Source organism: Mauremys mutica, chromosome 6, assembly GCF_020497125.1.
Source record: "Mauremys mutica isolate MM-2020 ecotype Southern chromosome 6, ASM2049712v1, whole genome shotgun sequence".
Classification (NCBI taxonomy): Eukaryota; Metazoa; Chordata; order Testudines; family Geoemydidae; genus Mauremys; species Mauremys mutica.
Window position 1 is genome coordinate 51045573 of NC_059077.1, and position 26151 is coordinate 51071723.

Here is a 26151-nt window from a genome sequence, read left to right on the forward strand (position 1 = left end):
AATTCCTTTGGCAACCCCGATATCTCCTACAAGAACTAGCTATATCTGTAACAAGTGGATTTTGGAATTCCTTTAACATCGCTACCTCTTCTCAGTTTTGTTATAGCATTTCAGGGAAAAGCTTAGTTTTCTGATAGCCTTCCACATGTCTCTGTTTTTAATGCAGTGTCTCCCAAGACTGGTGCTGGCTTGGCTTCTTATCTCTTATTTTACAAGTAACAATTCAACCTAAAACAAGAAAAATGTAAACATAAAGCAAAATAAAGCTATATTTACACAGCAAAGGATCATAAGAAACAAAGAACAATACTGCATTTTGTAAACTTTCTTACAAAAGAGAGTCACTGTTGGATAGTCTAATAAGTACACATAAATGTGTCTTCGGTAACCTGAACACTCCAACAATCACTCAGGATTTTGAGCCTTTCCTTGACTTCAAAGGACTTTGGATAAATCTGTATTATCTTAAACACATACATTCTCCAAAGTGTTTTCTCCTCCAGAGTGTTCTGTAGGATACAAGTTCCTTTCTTTATAGCTCACTCATCAATTTACAAGCAAAATCCAACTTTCTCTTACAGTAACCAATTTAGGAAGTAGGGTGGTCCTGTGGAGAGAGCATTGGAGTGGGAGTCAGGAAATAGTGGGTTCTGTTCCTGGGCTCTACCTCTAACTTGTGCAACCTTAGACAAATCATATACTCATAAGAACGGCCCTGCTGGGTTGATCAAAGGCCCATCTATCCCAGTATCCTGTCTTCCAACAGTGGCCAATGCCAGGTGCTTCAGAGGGAATGAACAGAACAGGTAATCATCAAGTGAACCATCCCCTGTTGCTCATTCCCAGCTTCTGGCAAACAGAGGTTAGGGACACAATTCCTTCCTATCCTGGCTAGTAGCCATTGATGAACCTATCCTCCATGAATTTATATAGTTCTTTTTTTAACCCTGTTATGGTCTTGGCCTTCACAACATCCTCAGGCAAGGAGTTCCACAGATTGACTGTGCGTTGTGTGAAGAAATACTTCCTTTTGTTTGTTTTAAACATGCTACCTATTAATTTGGTGACCCCTAGTTCTTGTGTTAGGTGTTACTCAGAGACTTTAAGGTGAGAAGGGATCATCACGACCATCTAGTCTGACCTCCTGCACATTGCCAGCCACCAAACCTCACCCACCCACTCCTGTAATAACCCATAACCTCTGGCTGAGTTACTGAAATCCTCAAATCTTGATTTAAAGACTTAAAGTTACAGAGAATCCATCATGTACTTTACTTCAATTCAGCAAGTGACCCATGCCCCACACTGCAGAGGTCTCAGGACCCCATCCTGGGGTCTCTAAGGCCTTGGCTACACTGGCGCTTTACAGCGCTGCAATTTTCTCGCTCAGGGGTGTGAAAAAAACACACACCCCCCAAGCGCAGCAAGTTACAGTGCTGTAAAGCGCCAGTGTAAACAGTGCCCCAGTGGTGGGAGCGCGGCTCCCAGCGCTGTAAGCTAATCCCCTCGGGGAGGTGGAGTACCTGCAGCGCTGGGAGAGCTCTCCCCCAGCACTGGCACCATGACCACACTAGCACTTCAAAGTGCTGCTGCGGGAGCGCTCCCACGGCAGCGCTGTAGTGTAGCCACATCCTACAATCTGACGTGGGGGGAAATTCCTTCCTGATCCCAATGTGGTGATTAGTTAGACTCTGAGCCTCTGGAAAAGACCCACCAGCCAGACACCTGGATGAGAATTCTCTGTAGTATCTCAGAGTCCTCCCCCTCTAGTATCCCATCCCCAGCCTTTGGAGATATTTGATACTGGCAGTTGTGTTTGGGCCACCTGCCGTAGTGGGCTACCTCATCCAACCATCCCCTCCATAAACTTACCAAGCTCAATTTTAAAACAAGTTAGGTTTTTTTCCTCCTTTGCTCCCCTTGGAAGGCTGTTCCAGAACTTCACTCTTCTGCTGGTTAGAAACCTTTACCTAAGTTGACAAGAGAGAGCTCTCCCATCAACTTAATTACTTGAGCCTTGAAGAGTGGTGGTATCTATGTTGGCAGGAGAAACTCTCCCACTGACGTAGAGCTGTCTACACTGGTGCTTAGGTTGGTATAACTTACATTGCTCAGGGGGTGGCTTATTCACATTCCTGAGTAACATAAGTTATACCAACATAAATTCTAGTTTAAACAAGGTCTAGGTGCCACCATAATATTTTATAAATGAATAAATAGAAAACCCCACACCCACACAACTAACAGCTTATCCTTATCACCAGCTAACCCACCTCTACATTTTAGAGCTTCTTCAATAAGCAAGAACATAACCTGTAAATTACCCTGCTGACATCTTTAGAGGATCTCAGATACCAGCTATATTCTAGAAACCTCATTTATTTTAGGAGTTAGCTTTTTCAGTCTCCCATCCAACTACTGACTAGATCTGAGCCTGCTTAGTTAGTGAAATCAGAGAAGCTCAAAACCTGAGGTGTGCAGCTGCTAATTATATTACAGTTATAATTAAGGATATAAAAAAGCAGCTACTGCAGCTGGGTAGTAATTTTTTCCCATAATGTTTTCTAATAAGTATGTACTTTGTGCATGGGAGGATTTTTCATGTCATACATCATTCACAACTTGCTGCATTGATTTCTCAAAGTACTCGGTACATATTTGCCTTAGAACAAAGAAAAGAAAAATATATATAATAATTTTAGCTGTCTGCCTATTGCCACCTCTGGAACACGGCCCCAAGGGTGGTGGTGGGGAAATCATCCCTTTGTCACTTCCCATATAGGATCTAGCCCTACCTTTCTTGCACATGCAATATTTCCAGTTAAATCAGCATGAGTTTTGGATGCACAAGGCATGGAAGATCCTTCCATCCCCAAACATTCATGGTTCAAAACAAATGTCCTGTAATTCCAAGTCAATCAGAAGACAGGTAGATAAATGCCTGGGGGGGACACAGCAAAACATACCAAGTTGATGCCAAAACATAGATCTTCTCTTCCTCCCCCACCCCCAATTTGCAATCCCCCTTTCTGACAATGTATAAGGAGGAAGTGGGAGGGTCTTTATGTGACATAGGAAATATGATCATAATGATATTGACATTCTCCTCCAAAACCAACTTCTGCTGTCTAAATGGAATGGGTGCACTGCAAAGTCCATTATTTGGCTAAACATTTGAGTGGGTTAAAATTAAACAAAATAGGTCTTTCCATCTCTAAAGGACAGAATATAAGAGACCATAAAGAAGGAGAAAGCTATTCAGGCCAAAGTGTGGAAGTAACGGTCTAATTCCAGCTGAAATAATTCTCTGTCTAGTTGTGTCTGTAAGTGGGAAGGCAATTCAGATTTATGGGAAAGGTATAACAGTGGCTCTGGCACAAGGACTAAATCAATTATGAGGACAAGTACTAATGGACAAATATGTATGTCTAGTATACGTGCAGCACCTGTGGATGATTCCTCGTAAAGAATTCTGCTGCTGTCAATGTATCAAACACTAAATTAAACATTAACATGTCATTTCTGCTCCATGTGTAGAGCACATACTAGGAGTCATTTATTCAGGCTTATTGGGGATCCATTAGACAGAGTATTTTGTTTTTTCCTTCTCATATTTCTGCATCACTGATGGCAAACTGGCATCTTGTATACAGAGTCTGTGCAGCCTACAAAGCTGAAAGCAGTAAGTGTTGTTTGTGACCATGCTGTTTTCAGTTGAATGGAAGTCTATCGACTGCAGAATTGTGGGAATGGGATTCAATCAGTGTACAATGTTACATGCTGGAAAAAATTTCACATTATTGACAGAGGGATAAGTATGCAAACCCTAATACAAGCTCCAACCCCACAACCTGACTCCCTAATTGGATTACAAAATCCTTCTCCACTCTACAAAGTGACAACTGTCCCAGTCCCCATGTCATCTGTTAAATTTTCCCATACATTGTGTCGTGCATCCTCAACCAGATTGCTCCCAGCTTCCTAAATTCTCCTGTATCTGCCTCCATATAAAACATCGGTTTGGCTGATATGTTACATTCTCCTATACTTCTACCTTTCCTTGATTCCTCTTCATGGATGTAGGACCTTACAAAGATTTCTACCAAGTTTCTCTCCTTGCCTGCAGACTCAACTGTTTTGACCTTTCTAGATTACTTTTGATTCAAGTCTTCTTGGCTTCCAATTCTGTAGGCAACAGCAAATTTGATCTGAGTTGCATTTACCTCTGAGAAACACTTGAGAAAGAAAACCTTGTTAACACATTTCAATTCCTGCTTGGCAACACAAAGGGGCAGAAGAATATAAGAGGGCTCTGCTTGAACACTAAATTATATAACAGCTGAAAGTTTCTAGGATGGCAGGTCTGCCTCTTGTTTCAATTTCACATTCAACACCATGAGATGAAAGCAGAAAGCCTGCAACCACTTCATGGACCACAGTTTGAAACCCACTGGTCTAAAAATATAAGGGACTTGGCACAGATACAAATTGCTATAGGAGGTGAACCTGACAAGCAAAGGAATTGGTTTTGAAAGTCCCTTTTCAGAGGCAAATTTAAAATCCATATCCTAAAAGCTCAACAAGCAAGCTTATCTCTGGTGTAAGACCACTGGAATCTGTGAAATCTGTGCCTTGTATGTTTAAGTATACATACAGTATTAGGGTGATATCTTTATTAAATATTATTCAACTATAAACCTACAAAATAAGTCTTGAACACAAGTTCTTAGACAAAGTAGCTGGTGACCTTATTGAGTGAGTTTATCATTTCAAAAACTCCTAAAGCTGTTTTCATCTTACCAATACATATATTTTAACCACTTGAACTGTGAACCTTCAATTCTCTAGATAACTAAGAACGTGGAAGCTTTTTCTTAAGTGTTCTGTTAGGGGCTGTGTAACAAACAGTAAGAAGAGTCTTGTAGAGCATTTTATTCTGAGGTAGAAAACTCAGAATATGATTTTAAAAATCCTGTCTTATTTTCAGAACTGATATTGCACCGTTAGCTTTAACAGCTCATTCACACTATACTCCAGAACCCAAGGGAGGAACCACTAAATTACAACAGAATATTTAATGGAGCTGTGCCATCTGTGTTTCAGAGACTTAACTGCAGACTGAGCTTTAGCTTTGTGATTTCAAAATAAAGGGGAATATTACTAGAGTCAGAGGACTTTCAACCCTACATCACTCATTTTGAAATATATTTCCTATCAAGATTTCAGATGAATAGTTGGTAAGTTTTATTGAAGGGTAATGCCTGGATCATGCAGGCAAAAGCCATCCAGGTTTCTAGACAGTTAAAAATATTGCTTCACAAAGGAAAAAGATAACATAACTAATCATAAGTACTGTCTTTGTACCTTCTGAAGAATTGGCAACCTGTCATTCTATGTTGTGAAATAGAACCTGGTAGGTTGAAATAGCAATGCAAAGGGTGTAGGAGCACAGAATCTCAGTGCCTTGAGAGAGCTATCCCATCTGAGTTTGCACTGATTCTTCTTTTGGCTCATATCACGTTGAATTATTTTTTACATAACTGTTCCTGGAAGCCTCAAGAAGCTTGAGGCCTAACTGTGCTAAAGTCTGTACAGATATAAAGTAACGATAATCTCAACCCTGAAGAACTTACAGTCTAGAAGATAAGACAAGGGGGGGAAGGGGGAGGATGAGGTAAAAAAATGCACAACATTGCCTAAGAAGTGCACATGCAGCTATCAGTAGCACTAACCACAAATTATTTTTATTACTGTAGTTCCTAGGAGCCCCAGTCATGGACCAGAACCCCATTGTGCTAGGTGCTACACAAGCACAGAAGGTTTAACTCCCTCAGTGCTCACCCTGATGACAGTCAGCATCCTACATGAAGGATGCCTGCAGGTTTTGACTCAGTGTTTAAACCAAAACCTCTCTCTTGACGGCCTCTTCTGACTTTATCCCACTAACATTTTGGGTATCTTTAGAAAAAGCAGTGTTTAACAAGAAAAAAACAGAAAGGAAAAAAATAATCACAGAATAAAAAGGTAGTTAAGTGCAGACACATCCCAAAATATTCACAAGGTGGACAATTTACTTCTTTACCAGGTAACTAAAGTATTTTCTATAGCGTGACAGAAAGAACTCCTGCCCTTTGTATATATTTACATGCTATTTGAATGGGGTGTGGGTGTGTGTGTTACATAGAAGTTTGTATCTACTGGCCACGTTTGGGAGGTTTAACTGTGTGTGGAACTCCTTCAATGGCAGATTTTCTCCTCTCCAAGAAAGACACCACTCCAGAGGGCTTCATTTAAGAAACTATCTTGAACCTGAATAGACAAGACTCAAACAAAGGTAATTCTAGAAAATGTAACGCTATGTTAAAAAACTACACATGGGAAACAGGCACTAGAACTGTCAGTATTAGGAGGCAGCTTCCTTGTAAGAGGGTAGCATTTTCCTCAATTTGGACATATGTGTTGGAGAATAGTTACCATCATAGGGTCTCATCCAAAAGGAGTTTTGCCATCATCTTCAGAGGGTGTAGAGTTGGGGCCATAGCTAGGAGTGTCCCTGTGTAAGTGTTATATTTTGTCATGGTATCTTTGTTTTATACTCAATTTAGATTTTCTAAGCTGCCTAAACTCTTGCAAATTTGGGGTGTGCTTAGGTAGAGTTTGCATTTGTGTAGGCATAGGATATGGAGTAACTTGACACCTAACTATGTCTTTCTATGCTTTCCACCCCTGCATCCCAAGTGAGTTTTGCTTCTGGGAAGAACATATGTACATTTTACAAATGTATGTTGGGTGCTAACCTTTGAAAATTTGATCCCTTGAGCACTTAGCTTTTTAGACCATCCATTTTTGTAGCTTCAAATTGTGTTCACTGCCACAATTCAGAGCAACACCGGCTGTATTCCCCCTCCTTGGTTCCTTGAGGGCACCTGCTCTAGGCTCCTCAGCCATCACCTCTTTCACTCCTGACCAGGAGTTTTTCCAGGCTGTATGGTTACCTGCCTACACTCTGATATCCCCAGCAAATCAGACTGCCCAAGCAGGCCAGCATCCTTGCTTTGCTTTCTCTCCAAAGACTTATGAACAGTGTGATAGCTACCACACAGCTCTTTCTAAGCTTAAAGTGCAAGTATTACAGAGAAAACACTAAAACAATAAAAGGTCCTGTACACATGCTAAAAGCTTATCAGATATCTTACCATCAGTCTTGTGGGGGGTCAGGATGCCAGAGTCCTTCCAATCCTTCCCAGGAAGTATTGGGGCCCCTTTTGGATGGACAGTCCTGTCCATTTAGTGGACAAAAGTCCTTTCTTTGTCTGTTGATCTCTGGAGAGTCCAGTATGAACCAATACAGATGAGCCTCTCTCTGGGACTGTTACAGCCTGATAGAATTCGCCTAATCAACCCCCACTGTTCTTAATTCCTGGAGGAGCTGTGGCCACCTCCCCTTGGAATTACATCCTGTACCTGGCCCACAATGATACACACACTTATTACAGTAGTAGCTCCCAAAGGTATTGCAGGACATTTTCATATCTGTCACATTCAAATTTGAAATTTTTAATCAAGCCAATTTTCTTCATAAGTTCCCACAGCTCAGCTTCAAAATATTTGTATCTGAAAGTACTTGCATGTCTTTGACACGTGACTGCTTTGAGCCCTGTGGAAAGTCATGTTCTACTAGACAGACTATGGAGCTTGGCATCCTAAGGCTAAAAAAAAAAAAAAAAAACACCACACCCTTTCTTTGCATCTTCTGGCAACTAGAGGTCTCCCCCAACCTACAAGTCCTCTTTTAGAGTTTCTCTGATTTTGGTTTGGTTTAGCATCTTAGTCTATTCTTTTCTATGAGAGGCACAGTAATAAATATTGTGTATCCCAACATAATTAATCAAATAACCATCAGGAGATGCACTAAAAGTTCTGTATATGATGCTGCTCAATTCTCTATGGCTAGATCCTGCTCATTCAACCTGCATGTGTATTTTTACAGTTATAATTGCTAGCCTTGCGCTGGTCATGCAATCCATGTGCCTGGAAGAATGACTTCCATGTATATGGATTTCTGGTGTAAGGAAAGGGAAATGCTTTTGAGTTTCTGATGAAAGAATACTCCTATTGCAGTGAAATAACAGTTCTTGTAGTAGGAAACATGGACTGCATATGCAAACATGGTCTACTTGAGGCAATATTTTGGCAAAACTAGTGTCTAATGGCCTGGAGTAATATTCTCAAATCCATCTCCATCAGACCCCCCACTCCCCACACACACTTTTTTTGCTCTAGGTGTCTCCTTCTGATTTTCTTATTTCTCTTAATTTGGAACAAAGCCATGTAGCTTGGCTTTCCATATTTTCTAACCTTTTTTTAAGTGACTTGAAAATATGGCATTTAGTGACTTATGCTTTCTTTTATCTTACTGCATGACATAATAGGGGTGGAAGGAATCATACTAATTGTAAAACCAACCTGAATTTATTAGTTGTAAAATGAAAATAAACATTTCATTCTGCCATGCCATGATGCACAACAACACAAGGATAGGGGGAGCTATCCATTACAAACGTGAATGCTTTGATCACTTGTTAGAAGTGTACATTTAGCCAGTGTTTTTGACGATTAAAATAAACAATGCATCTAACCAGCAATATCAACTTTAATAAACTGACAGTAAATTTTATTGTACTTTGATGCAGATATTCAGTGCTTACCAGAATCAACAGCAAATAGTTTGTTCTCTGGCTGAACTCTAAGTCTGTTTCTACCCAAATGGCAGTTTGTTTTTGATATCACTGTTTCTCTGTATTTTAAAACATTGTGTGTTGAGCTAATTATTTTAAAATGATCTCTTGCCTCCATATACTTTTGTTTCAAGGTTGCTTTTCTAAAAATGTTGTTTTAAAATATCGGTCATAAGCCACTAAGACAAATTTAACATGAATGGTTGTATTAGGAATTCAAGAGCAATTTCCATAATTTATGTAAGAGCACTAATCAAATCAATTCCCAATAGCTGAAATTTCACAGATTAGAACAGTTATCTCTTGGGTATTGTTTTCAATTGATCACTGACACACTGAATTTTGTGCTGGGATTTTTGGTATAATTTATTGTGTGTGTCTTTTCTGTAATTTTTATGATGAAAACAATTAATTAGCACCATTTCTCCCACCCATTCTAAATAGTTGAAATAGGGGAAAGACTTCAGTTAGTAATACTACTTCACAGGGACATTCATGACTAATATTTTGAAGAAATGCTTTTCACACACATACTTTATCTTATCAGGTAGCCATCATTTTCTTTTTTGCTGTCTGACAAAGCAATTTTCCCTCCCCTTTGCAATTCACTTTGATGGTTTTTTCAGACTATATTGATTTTTTTTTTAATTTCCTGTTTGTTTACGGAGAGTACACTTCAGTGTCTGTTGCTTTTCTACTCAGAAATGGAATCTTTAAACATACATTCACCAGTGATTGCCAGAAACAGATATGAGATCTAGAAGGAAAACAAAAAACAAAACAAACAAACAAAAAAAACCCACACACACACTGGTAGTTGAAGAACAAAATGTAAAAGTCCTCTCTCATGATTTGAGCACAGACCATTGTCCCTCTGCCCTCAAGGATAGGGCTGCTGGCAGTGATAATAGGGAGTTGATGACCAATCTGCCCAAGGAGCATGGACTAATTCAGTAAAGTTATGGGCATGATTCCCCACTGCCTTGCGCTTTGTGCAGCCATTTACACTTGTACAAAGTGGATATAAAATACTTCCTCTCTGATCTTGTGGCACTTTATGTTCACACTATTTTTGGATTGCATAGGTTTAAATGTCTGCACAAGATGTAAACAGTGAAAAAAAATCTGTCTTCCTAAAGAGCAAAATTCTTATTTCTTGCCTGAATTTGCTGAGTATTTTCTAATGGCAAATCCCAGTTTGTACATGCAATAAGTAGCTGTCAGTAATATAGGGAGTCATATTTCAGCATCTGACATCCAAAGAGCATAACCTTATGAAATATTAAACATCCTTTGTTCCAGAAGCCCCATGCTAAATTATTTGGCATCTATTGCTGAAAGATTACCTCACTTGCCCATCATTTTGGGAACTCACCATCTTCCCCTCCCCCATGAATCCATCATCTCAGAAATGTATTTGTCCAGAACAACAGAATTAAAAGAAAAATAAAATGACCTAATTAATAACTGAACTATTTAAGGAAAAATGGGGAAAATGTAATGACAAGGATAATAAAATGATAATGTAAAAGGTATATTTTATATATAAAAAGTTAACATAAATTCTACTGTCAAGTATATTTCATTCCTGTATCTTGTGCCATTTCTCAACGGTTAAGTAACTTATACTTTCAATCACTATTTACCTTTTAATAAAAATAGTAAATAAAACATTTACACACAGAGAGCCACAGCCATGAAAGTTGTGGTTTCATAAGGAGCACCAGGACTACAGCTATGGTTAAGTATTGAGGCAACAGCACTTGGTGGCCTGATCCCAAGAACTTGGTACTCCAACGGAGCTCAATAAGAATTGCAGATTCTCAACCCCACCACAAAGCCATAGAATGCTGCCTAGAGGAGTCTTAAAATATCCTCATTCCCAGTTAAAATACTTACAATTTTATGATTCCCTACTGTTTACTCCCCTTAGCAGTACGTCTACTCCTCCCAACATGATTCTGTTCACATTAATGAGACCTTTGGAGTAATTAGGGGAAGGTAGAGGTTATAAACAATAAATAAACACTGCAGCTGGGGAACAGCTATCACACAGCTGTTCAGTCAAACTGGGATTTCCTGCTCTCCTACAAGTGCAGCAGCTTGCATATAACTAGTTTTCTAGCATTTATTTAAAATGGCTCACTTCTAATTGCATTTTGTTCTACAGCTTTTTCTATTATTTGATTTATATTTAAGTGGATTGGAGTGTGGGTCAATGTATACTTTTGGTTTCATGTTTATGGAGAGGGAATTCATAGTAGTATGTGATGATGCAATATAAAGGTTTAATTGGCCTTTGTTTGCTATGGCTACTTTACTCTTGAGTGAAAACATAAGAGTATAATGCAGATCATCACAACAAAGGGCCAATAAACCATCACACACCCTTTTTTGTATATGCCAGAAAAGCTATTTGAGAGTCTTTAGAGGTTTTAAAAGGCTTATTGCTGCTATCTTTTAGCTTTTAGCCTGTAAAGCCAGAGAGGCTGGGTTCTTTAGTATCAAAAGTCTGTGCAAAGGATGAGAACTTCCAAAGCATCTGAAAATTATCTAAAGCCCTAATCCTTCAAACATTTAGGTATGTGTTTAATAATCTGCATGGTAAGTAGTTCAACTAAGTATGATAAATACGCTCAGCTGCCTTCTGGCTGCTCTGAGGTCCAAAATACTTGGAATACCAAGGACTCCCCCATCTTGTCACAGGCATGCACCCTATGCTGGGTGCTGCCTGTGGGAATGGTAATGTAGGAATTCCTGGCTGGGCACTTAAGTTCTCCAAGAGGCATAAAGGAGCTGTAACATGGCCCTGAAGCAGGATTGTTGGAGGGGATTCTTGTGGAGTTTTCCTTCCCAGTATTACCACAGTAGGGAAATATATTAGCAAAAATGTTTCTTAACTTGAAAACATTCAGGTGTTACCAGTTAGTTAATGCATTTAGCCAGCTTGCCACTTGTCTGCTTTTAGAGAGAGGCAAGTCACATCTGTTCACACAGACTTTCCACAGAATGAAAAGTCTTGGGTACTTAGCTTCCTGGCCAAGTCTTCCTCTGTTCTGTCCATGGAAAAACATGGTTCATTTGCTCCTCTATTGAGCAATATGAATAGACCCAATTATAAGCACCATAAAGTATGCCCAGGCAGCAGTAGAATAGGCTCTCTCTAAATGCATGTAATAATTTAAATAAATAACTAATTGTTTAGTTGGTGAAATATTGCTGCTTAAACATTTTAAGAACTTTCTTTTATTGGGACAGCTTCTTAGAGCCAGATAGTGCCACACAAAGGAGGGGAAAAGGTATAGATTCAAATAGCCTTACATGTACATACACCTAATTTGTTCTGCTCCCTACACAGGGGCAAAGTATGCTCACACTCCTTGTGCTCGCCTGGATTCAGGGACTGCTCACTTCTTACATCCTCTGAAGTATGAACTACCCCAGCTGGACACACACATGTAAGTTTGCTGTATCATCCTTAGGTGCATAGCAATAGATGTCTTTCCGCTGCTCCCTGGGGAGCACAGGAAATTGTCATTCCTCAAGAAGGTACAATGGCTGGTGCAGGGTAATATGACTGTGCCTAAGTGGTGAGCCAGCGCCTAACAAGTGCACACTGGCCCCTATTGGGACACTAGACTGATGGGGGTGTCCAATAAAAAAAGGATTGTAAATTCTAAGAGGAAGGATAGTCCAGTGGCTAGGTTGCTAGTTTGAAACTTGGGAGATCAGGGTTCATTTCCCTGTGTCATGACCACAGGCCTTGAACCCAGGATCAACCTGTGACCCCTCCACTTGGCAGCCTGCTGACAATTGCTTACCCAGGACTGAGGAAGCCCAGCCCCAATCTAAGGCTCCACCCCTGAGTTCCTATTGGTGGAGACCCAGAGCTGTCAATTGGCCTGCTGGTCCTACTTAAGCCAGCAGCAGGAACAGGAAACTGTCTAAACAACTGGATTCCAGCTGTCTAAGATGCCCCAGTTTGCTATCTGCCTCTGACCCCCACTATCCTGATCTGGCCTGACTTTGGTTACCGACTAGAGCTTCTGATCTCCCAGTATCCTGACTCTTGACTCCTGTCTTGTGACTGTGGACTCTGGCTCTGACAACTAAGTCTGGCTGCCCACAACCTGGCTGTGACACTCTGCTCTATCACAAACTTCCTGTGTGATCTGTGGCAATTTAATAGGCTGAAATCAAATGAAGTTAATAAGAGTTTTGCCATTAACTTCAAAAGGGTAGGATTTTATCCTAAAGCTATGTCTATACTATGAGCTAGATATGTGATTCCCAGCTGAATAGACATACTTGTGCTAGTTCTTCTCTGAGCTAGAATGCTAAAATAATAGCGTAGTCACAGTAACACAGGCAAGCAACAGTGGCATCTGTTAGCAGCCCAAGTACGTACCAGCAAGGTTCAGGCAGGTATGTACTGGGGGTGGCTAAACTATTGTGGCTGCTGCCCATGCTACCATGGTTTCACTACTATTTTTAACACACTAACTCAGAAAAGAGCTAGCATGAGTATGTCTGCAAGCTGGGAAGCCCATAGAGTAGCCTAAGAATATCTTGTGCCTCAGTTCCGAATTGGTAATGGATAATAGCACATCTCTACCTCACAGGAGTGTGGTGAGAATAAATACATTAAAGATTGTGACAATCTCATCAGTCACAGCAAAAGGGGCCACAAAAGTACCTTAGACAGATAATAATTAATAAGGGAGGTATTTGGAGGGCAAAAATTATTTTCAAACACAATGCAAAGAAGGTCAAATATCTAACTTAGAGCATATTAATAAATTAAAAGGAATATATACACATACACACACACACAAGGGAAAAAACACTTAAATTTAATGACATGAAATAGCTTCAGATCATTGGATACTGGCTTATTCAAAATGTTCTCAACATCCTTTTGAATGTAGGCTAAAAACTCATCAATTGTACCTATTACATATACAACATTGCAAGAAGCCACAAAAGTCACATTGAAATATGAATGAAGCTGATTATTACATGATCTGTTGTACTATATGAGATGTCACATAGTTTTGTAGAGGAAGCCTCTGACAGGTCCATGCATTTAGAATCAGATGTATATAATTAACAGATTCCAGGTTAATTAATTCCAAGGTTCTCCAGTATTTATTATTAGATAGTAGGGAACTTGGCCCCCAACAATTCAGAAATGTATGAAAAAAGAAATATGTATTTCATGCATCTAGGGATGCTGATTATATGAGAGAAAGATTGTACAAAAAATCTAGACTGACAAGGTTACAACTATTATCAAATAATATGGAGCAGCGTATGAAACCTTCACATTTTTTTCTTTAAACCATTGTTTTTTAAAAAGGAGAATTCTTAGATCTAGGTAAAGGGCAAAAATTGTCTATACAGAAAAATGGCTTAGGGCATGAGTTTCTTTAATCTACAATTTTTATGGTTCTCTTCCAAGAAGAGTGAATAATATACTTGAAAATTATTGCACTGAGCTCTGGCATAGATGGCCATGCTGGCACTAAAACTGTTTCAATGCTGAGCATGGAAATTATGTACGAGAAAGGGTTGCTGGGACTTGTACATAGTTATTGACTTTTATAACAAAGAGGAAGGGAAGGGAGGCTTTTGTTAACTATTGTAGGGCACTTCTAGGGCATTCATCATGATAATATTCAGAATGGATTCTGGTGGATAGTTTGGCTAGTTCTGGACAGTTTTTATTATCTCAAGGAAAAATGGAGAACAGTAGACAAGTAAAAAGTAAAACCATACCCATTTTTCCAGCTGAGAAGCAATGAAGTATCACAGATGTGAGCACAGTGTTAAACTTTGGCTGCTGCTATGCAGTAAAAGAACAAAAGACATAAGGCTTATTGTATTGCAGGCACCTTATTAGTGTAGATGAGTCCTGTTACTGACTGTGAATTGTCTTTCAGACCTATAATAGTTATTTCCTGATAGCCTTTTATCTGAGCCAAACTTTAGGCCTCTATATCTTTCTTTTGGTCCAGTCTCCTGCTTTCCATCTGTTGAGGTAAACTGAGTGATAAGGACTATCTTCCTTTTTCCTTGGTGAAATGTTCAAAAGAATAGCACATTGTGCCATAGGCAGACCAATTTCTTCATCTTCAGAATGATGTGTATTTTCAAAAACAATGTTGACAGGTTGAAAATTAGGCATGACAAGGACACCCAAGGTATGTATAGTACGTATGCACAGAGCTTGGGTATGTAAGCAGGCAGGGATGCTGAAAAAAAATCTCAGCCACGGCCTTTGAACTGTTTTCTGATTCGTCTATTTCCTTTCTCTCTCTTCTCCTTCGAGTCCCAGTGCCACTCAGCTGATCTCAGCTATGCCAGAACACACTCTAAATAACATGATAGGGCACAGCGATAGTTCACAAAACTTTTGTAAGTTAATAGTCCATTAGTTAATAGCTGTTGTTGTTTTGAATGCAGTTGGATCTTCTAGCTTCAAATGCTCTTGTGGACTATATAAACCACTGAAACACGTGTTGCTTGTGGACCTGTAGTACAGAAATATGTTTCACACCATTTGGTTTCATTAGCTTCATCATGCCATACATATACTTCCCATCAGCTTCCGCTGGATTGTTCAACTGAATCTTCTGACTGAAAGTTAACATTTCTAGTTTTTTGTTTGTTTGTTTTTTAATTTGGCTGGACTTATGTCTGCCATATAAGCAAACAGAAAAATGGACCATTTTTATGAGAACATTTATTTAGTAAAAGGTGACCATCTGCAGAAGGTAAGCCATCCAAGAAGACTGCTCACTTAATATGATGGATTAAGCCCAAACAACAACAAAATTTAATGAAGTCAGGAGTCTAAATCCTTTTGACCAAAGGGGCAATGTTAACTCTGTGGAGGACACAAAAAGATTATGGATGCATTTAACAGTAATTAATTAATGCAACCTGGAGCCCATTGATAAGTTTGAGATGTTCTCATTTTTTTCTTATCTGCAGGAAAACTTACCTGCTCTTTGCTATTGACTTTGAATAATTCATTTTGAATCACACATATTTCCAAACACCTGCTGTGCTTCCACTCAGGTCAGGCTAGAATTTGCTGGTTTTTTAAACACTCAGTGCCCTCAGATAAGGAAATGTCATGTGCTCATTCACATTAAAATCTAATGTGGCATTATTTGTAAGGAGGCCTTTTTGACTGGTTCAGACAAAGGGCTTGGTCCTCCAACATGTAATCCATGAATAGTGCATCCTCTTTGAATCAACAGAACTACTCACATGATTAAAGGTTTCAGGACCAAACCCAAAGGATGCATGCTGTACATCAAAGGGTCATTTAATACTGGTTCATTTGACTCTAGGTTAACTAAAACAGAAGGGATATGCCAAATCTATAACTGTGCTGTGCAGCCAAACGCCAGCTAAGTTCAAGATTCTGTTGCCATCAAAGTAAATGACATATCTCCAATTGACTTGTATGATCCAGGCACCGGATGGGAATAATATTTTACCAAAAGAAAGTAAGACACAAATCCTGTTCTCGCTTCCTTTTGTGAAGAGAGCCCTCTGGTAGTGATATTCCAATGTATAAATGAAGGCAGGATTTTGAGTACTTCCTGCATGGTTGAGCAGGTTTGGAGACAAAACAGAGATTTGCTGGAGAATCAGCTGGAACACAGATTCTCTTCTCTTCCTCCCTCCAGTAGAGAGGGGCATTAGAACAACAGATGCCACTTCTGCTTCTAGACTGGAGTAATCAATATGGAGGAAGTTTATACCCATTCTACAGTTTGAGGAGGAATTCTTCTCAAAGAAAACTTCTAGCAGTCAGCTCTGTTATTTGGGCACATGAGAAGATTTATTTCTATATGGTCAGCCATGTTGTATGCTATGGCCCCTGTGACAAATGTGACAACTTCCTGTAATATCCTTCAAAAATTATTGTATTAAGTGTTACCCAGGGTTTTTTCAACTCAAAGCTCTTGTTAACATTTACTCTGTGCGAGGAGGTGTCAGGAAATAAATCAAGGGAGACACGGCCGTCCGACTGATAGATGGCTGGCACAAACAGGACAACATGAGTGCTTTCACTTAAAACTAAACTTGACTAGTCTCAAGCACTTATACACATCCGCAGCAAGATTAGTAAAACACCCCCAACCCTTGATAATTACCAAAGCTGAGTGTGGGTCTCGAGTGACGCAGCGGCAGCCTGTCTGCCACTGGGGAACAGAAGATGCATCCAGAGGGAGAGACCAGTCCCAAAATGAGTCCCCCCGTCTCAAGCTTTTTCCTCTTATTTATACATTAGTAATTAAAGAAACCTTGTTAAGTAAGTAGTTTCAAGCAAGAGGTTCCTTCTGATTATTGATTAACCAGGTGTGGGTTTTTCCTTGCAGCCTTGAAATCTCAATAGACATTCCTGGGGCATATCCTACTCTTTTAAAATACATGTATCAGCAACTTCAATCCAATTCTTATCAGGAAGGATGCAGAGACAAGCTGCCCTTTTGGTGGCATCCTAAATCCCCCTCCTCTCCTGCCTTGGTCAAGCTGAGACTTGCTTTTAACAGCTTGCTGACTAGGCTGTCTTTAACAATAAGCCATAGTGGTTTCAGGCACTTTACTGGTTTGCCAAAGTCTCCCCATACATTAAGTAGGTTGGTGTCCATTGTAGGAAAAATGCAAAATATATGTATTATTGTGGAATTTTATGTAGCTTTTGTAGGGGGAAGACATGGCCAGTGTAAACCAAGGGAAGTGTTATGAGCTTCAAAGAGCTATTTGAGACAATGTGCCATACAAGAATGAACTTATGGGACAATCAAAATTAAGTGGGTTTCTCAGGAGATCTGTAGGAGGTGGTATATGCAAATGTACCCTCTCAGTTATAAGAGAACTTAACCTTTTGAAGCTTTGACCTGAGGACAAGACCTTTGTCTGCTGATTACCTGTTCCCAGGTCCCAAGATCAAAGGCCCAAACTGTATAAAGGAGGGACTGTCAAATTCATAGGTGGGCTTCTTCTGACCAAAACCCATTATGAACTTATGACCACAGAAAAACCCATTGGTGGAGTTTGAAAGGACTGAATCCTACCAGAGCCCTTGCTGGAGGTGGGGGTGTAGCCTGATTTGGGGTATGTTATCCACTTAATTTAATCTTATTTAATTAATTTTAATTAATTAATACTTATTATTATTATGGATATTAATTAGTATGGGTTTTGGCTCGCCAATTTGTTTGATCAGAAGATAAAGTTTGTCTTGAATCAGGTTTCACAGAGTTTATAAAAGGAACTTCGGGGGGCTGACAGGAAGTTTACACTGATACAGATATATCATAAAGACCTTTTATTAAAATCAATGAAATAGTAAGCAAATGGTAAAACAGTTAGAATTACAGAGTTACAATTGTATTACTGTTATTCGAGAGATACAGATGATAATACAATATTATAAGCTGCAAACGTGGTTAATACACTCTGTTTTAATAACCTGGTGTTGGAAGATACAGGGCCACGCCTGTGGCAGTTCCGTTTTCATACCTCTTAGCAGAGGAAGCTAAATGCAGAGCTGTTAAAGCTGTTTATTCTTTAACTTAACCCAATAAATCTTAAACTAATATAGGCTTAAGGAAACCAAGCTTAGCCTAGTCCCTTAAACTTACAGTTTGAAAAGAAATAAAGTACGGCCTATTAATAGTTAATAGTCGTCGTAGATGGGTAGCATCAATACGTTGTTGAAGGTGGAGGCAATGAAGAGTAGACAGGAGTAGATAGGTGGGTAGATTGCCTGCCTAATGACGAGCTGCCTCACCTTTTTATAGGGCATTGGTTGGAAATCCTTCCTCTTATGCCCAAATGTCATCCTTCCCCCACAGAAATGTTAGGGTACACTTACCCCATAGGCTAGTATGTATGTGTGTATGGATGATAGGTAAGTATGCATTTGTGGTGTACTTGTTACATTTGTCATACCACTTTGAAAAATCCCCTTTGCCATCTTCCATTATTCATTGGTTTAGGCAAAAGGTCTCTAGACATCTGTGTGGGTGTTTTGTCTATTACTACTTTTCTGGGTAAGGGTCCCAAAATGTGCTATCTTTGCCTTAGCTTCACATACAGGGTTTTGGCCTGTAGGTCTCTTGCATTACAGCCAAACTTACTTTTAATATAAATCTATAAGCCTATTACATCAAATACTCAAATTTATAAGAAAGATATATTTATACAGACCAGCAGATTAATCCTTAGGGCTTTGTTTGGGACAGTAAAATTCCATCCCCAGGGGAAAGGGTATAGAAGACCCTGGAAACATTTCCATTTTGTCTTCATTTCCTGCATCATTTCTCTGGACTGCATTTCTAAGGCCTGGTCTACACTAGGGTGGGGGGTCGAACTAAGGTATGCGACTTCAGCTACGCAAATAGTGTAGCTGAAGTCGAACTACCTTAGTTCGAAGTACTCACCCGTCCAGACGCCGCGGGATCGAAGTCCACGGCTCCCCCGTCGACTCCCCCACCGCCGTTCGCGGTGGTGGAGTTCCGGAGTCGACGGGAGCGCGTTCGGAGTTCGAACTATCGCGTCTAGATTAGACGCGATAGTTCGAACTCCGAGAAGTCGAACGCTACGCATCGACCCGGCAGGTAAGTATAGACCTGCCCTATGAAGGAAGCTCTAACTATGGACTGATGACCTCCAAGCTGTTTGGGTAATTTCTAGAGAAACCTTTGCAAACTAGCAGTTTACTCCATCACTGCTACAAACCTGATATAAAAACTTTCCAATGATTGCATGTACATGATCTATTAACCATTTTAACTCTCAACTTCTTTTCTCTAAAAACTAAACCTTTTGATTTTAGTTATTAAAGGATTGGCAACAGTGTGAGTATTGGGTAAGATGTGAGTTATATAGTGACCTGGCTGTGGGGCTGATCTTTTGAGATCAGAAGAATTCTTTGTTTGATTAAATTGGTTTTCAATAACCATTCATCATAAAGTCTAGCACTGGGTGATTAAATGAGTGCTGCAATGCCTAAGGAGACTGTATTTTTGACTTTTTGTTAACCAGTGTGGGGAGACAAGTTTATTTTTGTTATTGGTGTGGTATATCTAATGGTAGAATAACCATCACTTTGATGTGAGTCTGCCCTATTTCTCAGCAATTTGTGAGCTGTGACCAGGGCCATCCCTAGGGGAGTGCGGGGCCTGGGACATAGGTGCTGAGTTTCTAGTCTGCTGGGGGGTGCGCCCCCTGGTTCTTCCCAGGTCCCGCCCCCACTCCACCCCTTCCCCCAATGCCCACCCCCTCCCTGCCTCTTCCCACCCAAATCAAAATGGGGGAGGGATAGCTCAGTGGTTTGAGCATTGGCCTGCTAAATCCAGGGTTGTGAGTTCAATCCTTGAGGAGGCCACTTAGGGATCTGGGGCAAAAATTGGTCCTGCTAGTGAAGGCAGGGGGCTGGACTAGATGGACTTTCAAGGTCCTTTCCAGTTCTAGGAGATTGGTATATCTCCAATTATTACCTTTGCCTCACCCCCACCCTGTCTCTTCCTGCCCCGCCTCTTCCCTGCCGAGTTCCGCTCCCTCCCCGAGTGCCCTGTGCCCTCGCTCCTTTCCCCTCCACACCTTCTGATGCCGCAGGCAAAACATCTGATCTGCCATAGGCACTGAGAGGGAAGGGGAGGCGCTGCTGGTGAGGCTAGGCACTGGGGGTAGGAGGTGGTTCTGGTAGGAGGGCTCCTCCTCGCACTCCCCCTCTCGCTGCTCGCCTCCTCACCCTGCTCGCCCACCTCACCTCCCTGCCTGCCTCCTGTGGGGCCCCCAAAAGAGAAGTGCCTGGGGTGGTCACCCCAATTTACCATACCCTAGGGATGGCTCTGGCTGTGACCCACTGAGGCACAATGACACTGGCTCCCAATGATCTCCATCTGCAAAGAACCCCCCTCCAAAACATACAAGGACTACAACATTTAAACAATGCACAGCCCCTGGTTCATATGAAAATCTGTAATCATGCAAAATATTGTGATAATTGTTTAACATATATTTCATTTTGACTTGTCAACCAAAAAAGAATGAAGCATTTTCTTATATTTTGGTTACAAACAGCTCCCTTTATAGAGCAAGATTTTGGAATTGAGCATTAGGGGAGAGATTTTTAAAGGCACTAATGGCAGCTAAATACCTGCTAGAGAGGAAGAATGGTCTTTTGGGTAGGAGTATTAGCCGGGGCCTCCAGCTACAAACTTCCTGTATGATCTCAGACAAGTCCCTTACGATGGGATCCATGAAGGAACTTAGGTGTTGCAATGCAGAGCATTATGGCATTTAACTTTTAGGCACCTAGAAAAAAAAATCACAGGAACACACTGTGATTCACAAAGCAAAGTTAAACACTTTGACTCCCTCTATAGTGACTGGTGAAAGATAGGTGCCTAAGAATGTGATCCACAAAACCATCACACTTGGTGAGGCATGTAAGCTAGCTAATGGGAGACACTAATCAGATGGGAGCATGCTAAGAGATAGGCACTTACCTCCCTGCAGCCTGAAAGTATGTATGGCGGTTAAGCGATCCACTAACAGGAACCCACTGTGTGCAGAAGGCAGCTTATGTGCATAAATCACTTTTGGAGGGAAATGACTTAGGCCTGTGCCTTGCTCCATGCCCAATGGATGAAGGAGGAACCCACCTTTAATGCAGTGGTTATAACACTTGCTGGGGATGAGGGAGAAAAAGGGAATTGAACCTAGAACTGTGGCAGAGGGGGAGAAAATTGATAGGAGATGCCTTTTCCTCCCCCTCTGCCAGAGAAGAAGGGAATCACTAGCCTGGAAGACATAAGGAGAGCACCTCTTCCTCTGGATAGCTTTTGAATGGGACCCAATCCCATCGGTGGCTGCTGAGCACACCTAACCAATTAGGGCCTGCATGGAACTTAGGCAGCTAAAAACCTGTCTTCCTTTGGTTCATAAATTGCTCTGGCATAAGCATTAAATAGACGCCAGGGAGCCTAGAGTGAGGTGGCAGTGCACATGCCCACACACAGGAACATAGGCATCTACAGGGTTTGGCAGGAGCTATGTGGATTGCAGTGGAACCAAAGTCAGCATTTAAGTGCCTATTCTGGGGCTTAGGCATCTAAGTACCTTCATGGATCCCATCATTAGCATCTTTGTACCTTAATTCCTCATCTATAAAATGGAGATAGTAGTACTTTCTTACTTCACAGGGGCATTGGGAGAATAAATACATTAAAAATCATGAGGCGCTCAGATATTATGGTAACTGGGGTCAAATATCTAAAGTGAAAGTTAATAGGAATTAGGCACCAAACAGCCATTTCTGCCTTTCAAAATCTCTGCCTTAAAGCTTCAAACTGAGGAAAATGCTCCAGCTTTCTACATGAGCTTTGGGTCCTCTATAGATATTAGCAGTAATTCTTTTTTTTAAACTTTGTCTTTGAACTTCAAGTCATTATGATGCCACTTAATTAACTTAATTTGTATATTATGTTTGGAACAAAATGCCTATGTTTGGGCCAAATACCATCCCTGGCGCACGTGCTCCTCCCTTCAAAATCATAATGAATTGTCCCTTGTACAGTTGAGGGACCAAACTGGCCATTAATTTTCTTCATCGTAGCTGAATATTATTTTCTCTCCACCCACTGAATTTTTTGTGCACACATATAATTAGAACACAGTCACCCAGCTTCACTTGATAAGATTTTACACTTTCTAGAAAATTATGACCAACCACATGTCAGATGTACACGTCATTCATGGCTGGTTAAGGGCAGTGGAGAAACTTTAGGCTTACTATTGATGAAGAGTTAACCTTGCTGAGGGCAAGCTGCCAGTCACTTAAGCAAGCAGTGACTACACCTTTGCACCAGCAACTCTCTTTGGACATTAACAACCTCAATTATTGCTTTGTCTCAAACCTCCCTTTCTGGGGAAGGTTATTTAGAAAAGGGTTTTGTCACTACTCCACCCAAACTTTGAATTCAAAGATTTCCTCAATTGCTATCAGTCTAGTTTCACTCCTGGCTATGGAAGAGAGACTGCCTTGATATTTATGGGGGATAACCTCTTTTTAGCGATGGTCAGAGATGAAGTGTCTGTACTGATTTTTATTGGATCTGTTTACAGCTTTTGATACCACTGAGACATTGACTTGCCCACAGGATTTAGCATAGAATGGATGTTGAATGGGTTCAATGCTTCCTCTCAGTGAGGTCCAGAAGGAACCACTAGCCAACTGCTTGTCCTCCCCTGAGCATTCTCGTGCTAGAACTTCTAGAACTTCATATCCTGTTCAATGCAAATGAAAAAAAAATCAGTAGGGAGGTTGTAAGAATGTTGAGCTGCTATGAACATAGAACACTCAGTAAATGTGCAGTGCAGAGTGCTGGTGATTATGTTTGAAGCACTGCATAGCTTAGGTCTCAGTTACCTGAGACCTAACACTCTGATGTAACAATTAAGGATACATCTACACTAGCACTTTTGCTGGTCAAATTTTTGTTGGTCAGGAGACCAATCCTGGACCAACGCAAGTTTCACTGACAAAAGCACCAGTGTGGACAGCACTACGTCAGCAGGAGATGCTCTCCCACAGACAGCTACTGCCTCTCCTTGGGGTAGTTTAATTGTGGTGATGGGAGAGCTCTCTCCCGTCAGCATAGAGCAGCTACGCGGGAGACCTTACAGCAGTGCAGCTGCAGCGGTACAGTTCCTCAGGTTGTAATTCATACTTTTTGCCCTTTCAACTGTGTATTCAACTCCAGAGCACATTAAATATATTTATTCAGTTTCACTGTAGTCTACATTTTGATTTTTTTTCATTTCTTATTTTACAGTTAGAAGAATGACAGCATTTATTATTTAATCCCCTAAGAAGCATTCTGATACAAAAGCCATAGGGGTGCTATAAATTAAAGTTCAAATTAATAGCACCAGAGATTGAAGTGCTTTGTTTAAGCACAGAACAACAATACAAGCAGCAGCAGTGCAAACTTCATCCCACCACCCTAGTACCCACCCTGTTTAGGAAGGACCACCCTAATGAGTAAGTTCAGGTGCCATGGATGTCTAATACTTGGACTTTCAGTAGAGACCTCAGAGGGTGCCAATTTGTGATATTGATTTCATTGGATATGGACAATTGTTCATAAGAAACTGAAGTGAGATCAGCTCATTTATAAAGGCCTTCAGCCAGTATTGCCCTGGCTCTGATTTGAACCAATAACTGAGGAGAATGAAATGTATTAGTGCCCCCTGAGCTATCTAATCCTCTTTGTCTATAATGTTTGAAAACTCAGATATTTCTGAGAAAAATTCTCCCCTCATCACACTAGTTCATATTTTAAACAAGTTCTGTAAACTATCTGTGGGATAAAGGTGCAAATAGTACTGAGTTTACATCCTTCTTATTTTTAATGGAGAAACACTAGAATGGAGACATCTCTCAGAAAAGGACTGATATATAAGGGAAAAAATAATTCAGTGTGATCTTAAATGGCTTTTAAAATCCCAGACACAAGCCTTTTTCTTTAATCAGAAATATATTGCCCTAGGATTGGGTCTCTAGAGCACAGTCTGGAAACTGCAATCTATGCTCCCACTCAAGCTAATGGAAGTTTTGCTGTTCAGGAAGAGGATCAGACCTTATGTAAAAAACAAAGATTCTAACATAAGTAATAAAAACAAACAAACAAACAAATAAAAAACTTTGTAGGCTCATGCTAGAAAAGAACTGATATTAAGAAAATTAAAGCCAAACAACTAATGTAAACATGTAGAATCAGGGGAAGGGAGGATTTTATTATTTTAACTAAAAACCTGTTATTCTCATTTCCTTATTCACAAAGTCTTTGCTTAATAACAGCAAAGCTGCATTTTGCCTCATGTAATTTAACTTAATAATCAGGAATAGTCTGTACTGTATATTTTCTGACATTAAATAGCCTGTCAACAAGATCAAATATGTTCTTCATTAACCTTACTTATTTAAATTAAATTCTTATAATGACTAACATTATTTAAAGCAATGTTTAACATTTTGTCTTCACTGGTATTTATACTTTTTTGGTTACTTGGCTGTTTTCTTAATATTGTGTTTGATCCAACGTCCATTGAAGTCAATGGAAAAAAATTCCCATTTACTCCAGTAGGCTTTGTATCAGATTTTCTGTACAAATTGTTTGTCTTGTAAATTTTAGGATAGTTCATGGATATTGTTAGGAAACTCACATACTTTGCAAACAAAACAAATACATTGAATCTTCAAATCTTGACTGTATCTATCAGAATATAGGAATTATAATAAAACCCTGCCAGTTGTCTGCCTGGTGCTTGATATTTGAATGGAGGATTGAAAGCCAATCTTGCAGTGACATCCAAGTAAGCAGCCCCTGTGACCACTGCAGGATCAGTGCTTCAGTGTGGTATTTGGCTTCTGTCATAACTATAAAGGGAAGGGAACAGCCCTCCTGTGTACAATACTATAAAATCCCTCATGGCCAGAGACACCAAAATCCTTTTACCTGTAAAGAGTTAAGAAGCTCAGGAAACCTGGCAGACACCTGACCCAAAGGACCAATAAGGGGACAAGATACTTTCAAATCTTGGTGGGGGGGAAGTCTGTTGTTTGTGCTCTTTGTTTTGGGGCTGGTTTGCTCTTGGGACTAAGAGGGACCAGACATCAATCCAGGCTCTCCAAATCTTTCTGAATCAGTCTCTCATATTTCAAACTTGTAAGTAACAGCCAGGCAAGGTGTGTTAGTTTTATTTTTGTTTTCTCAACTTGTAAATGTTCCTTTTTGCTGAGAGGATTTTACCTCTATTTGCTGTAACTTTGAACCTAAGGCTAGAGGGGGTTCCTCTGGGCTATATGAATCTGATTACCCTGTAAAGTATTTTCCATCCTGATTTTACAGAGATGATTTTTACCTTTCTTTCTTTCTTTCTTTAATTAAAAGCTTTCTTTTTAAGAACCTGATTGATTTTTCCTTGTTTTAAGATTCAAGGGGATTGGATCTGGACTCACCAGGAATTGGTGGGGGAAAGGAGGGGGGATGGTTAAATTCTCCTTGTGTTAAGATCCGAGGGGTTGGATTGGCATTCACCAGGAACTTGGTGAAAAAGCCTCTCAAGGCTACCCAGGGAGGGGAAGGTTTTGGGGGGAAAGAGGGTGTTCCAGACACTGAGGAATCTGAATGGTGGTAGCAAACCCAGACCTAAGCTGATAGTTAAGCGTAGAAGTGTTTATGCAGGTCCCCACATCTGTACCCTAAAGTTCAGAGTGGGGGAGGAACCTTGACAGCTTCAATACAGGAAGCTTCATAAAACCACTGTTAACAGACTGAAATGGAAGACCAATCCTATAAGAGAAAATTCCTTC

General features: G+C 40.3%; 1 long non-coding RNA gene across 3 annotated transcripts in view; it reads left to right on the forward strand.

Moving 5' to 3' along the window:
* The first annotated feature begins 10925 nt into the window (after positions 1–10925).
* Positions 10926–26151, forward strand: part of LOC123373295 — a 31253-nt gene continuing 16027 nt past the window's right edge. Inside the window, exons 1-2 of one of the 3 annotated variants that reach the window (XR_006580647.1) lie at positions 10926–11319; positions 12097–12196. This is a non-coding gene — a long non-coding RNA (uncharacterized LOC123373295). Of the gene's footprint in view, positions 11320–11424; positions 11481–11716; positions 11762–12096; positions 12197–26151 lie in introns of those variants that run through there. The other 2 variants (XR_006580646.1, XR_006580645.1) reach the window with 2 other exon arrangements.